The sequence below is a fragment of the Anoplophora glabripennis genome, unplaced genomic scaffold (assembly GCF_000390285.2).
Source record: "Anoplophora glabripennis isolate ALB-LARVAE unplaced genomic scaffold, Agla_2.0 scaffold1548, whole genome shotgun sequence".
Lineage (NCBI taxonomy): Eukaryota > Metazoa > Arthropoda > Insecta > Coleoptera > Cerambycidae > Anoplophora > Anoplophora glabripennis.
Genome location: NW_019417787.1, coordinates 11,170 through 12,711, shown reverse-complemented (window position 1 = coordinate 12,711; position 1,542 = coordinate 11,170).

Here is a 1,542-nt window from a genome sequence, read left to right as displayed (position 1 = left end):
TAAAAAATCTCGAATCAGTAACGACTGCACCCGTTGGAGATGATAGGGATATAACTGTTGTTCTTTTAAAATTCTAAAAACTACCGAATGGCTTACATTTAGGACACGAGCTATTTTCCTGGTACTAGTTTCTGGGGATTCCTCAATTAAATTAAGTACGGCTTCATCGACAGCTTCAGTTCTAACTTCTCGGCTACGGCCACAGTCATGACTTCTCTTTTCAAATTTTCCAAGTTCCCGCAAGCGTTGGTGAATATTTGTGAACGTAGTATGGTGGGGTAATCTACGCTCTGGGTACTGTTCAGCATAAAGTCTTTGCGCTTCCAATGCATTACCGTTAGCATACCCATATGTAAAATGCATATCTGCCATTTCTAAATTCGAATAGTTAACCATATTTTCGGTTTATTAACTAATATTTTCTACACAAAATCATGAAACTTGTGAAATAGTAAGAAACAGTAACAATAAATGACATTGACATTTGTTTCTACGGATTCCATTGTAAAGAACAGGCCACTAGATCTTTCGGCAAAATACACTCGCGTTAAACAGCTCATCTTTTTAAAAATACATTACAATACATTTATTTTTTTTTGTCATAAATCCTTAACTTTTCGAAGAAACTTGAAGAGATCAAAAAGTTAGTAAATGAATGGGGTATATGATTGGGGTACTTGAATTTTTTCGGTGTTATTTAGATACACCCTGTATATATATATGCAGTTACAAAAGCGAGGCCCGATATATCAAGTAGGCCACCCGAGGCCCATCTGACGGAATAATTTTTAGACTGTATATTTTGAATTTCAAGAATGTCCTCATAACATTTAATAATAACCCTGCTGGAGGGGTAAGATATTTTCAAAATTAAAACATACATGTTTGCAACGTACAACCGAGTCCCTTTATAATATTTAACTAACATGCGAGGCCCACTGTGTATAATTGGAATTTGCAGTGTACAAACGAGTCCCTGCGACGTTGTCGGGATGTCAGGATAGTTTCCCGCGAAAAACACTACCACATGCATTTTAAAGGTTATGGCTAACACTGTATTCCGTATTACTTGTTAATTCTCGTGTAAGTCACAACCACATTATCAGTGGTAAAAATACAAATAATTTTGTATAAACAAAAAAATCTTTATACTTTTATATATCTTTGAACAAAATATTAAAAAATGTCCATCTTTTGTTATTGTTTACAAAAATTATTTATAATTTTACTATTGATGACCACTTAGTGGTTTAAATGTACATCTGTCAATCAGAAATACAGGTATTTTTCTTGAAGCATCTATCATTTATTCTACGACTAGCTTTATTCCAACCAAATTACACTTGGAGAAAGAAAAAATTGTTACCTAGACTTTTATAAGTGGAAATGGTAAAAGGGCTTATAATAAACCTAAAAAAAATAAATGCGTGAGCAGGGGCGGCGGAGGGTTGACTTGAGGGGTTGAAAAGTTATGAAAAATTGTATCATTGGGATTTCTGGCGAAAGTTACCGTCAAAAAAGTATCAAATACAAAAGATGTAG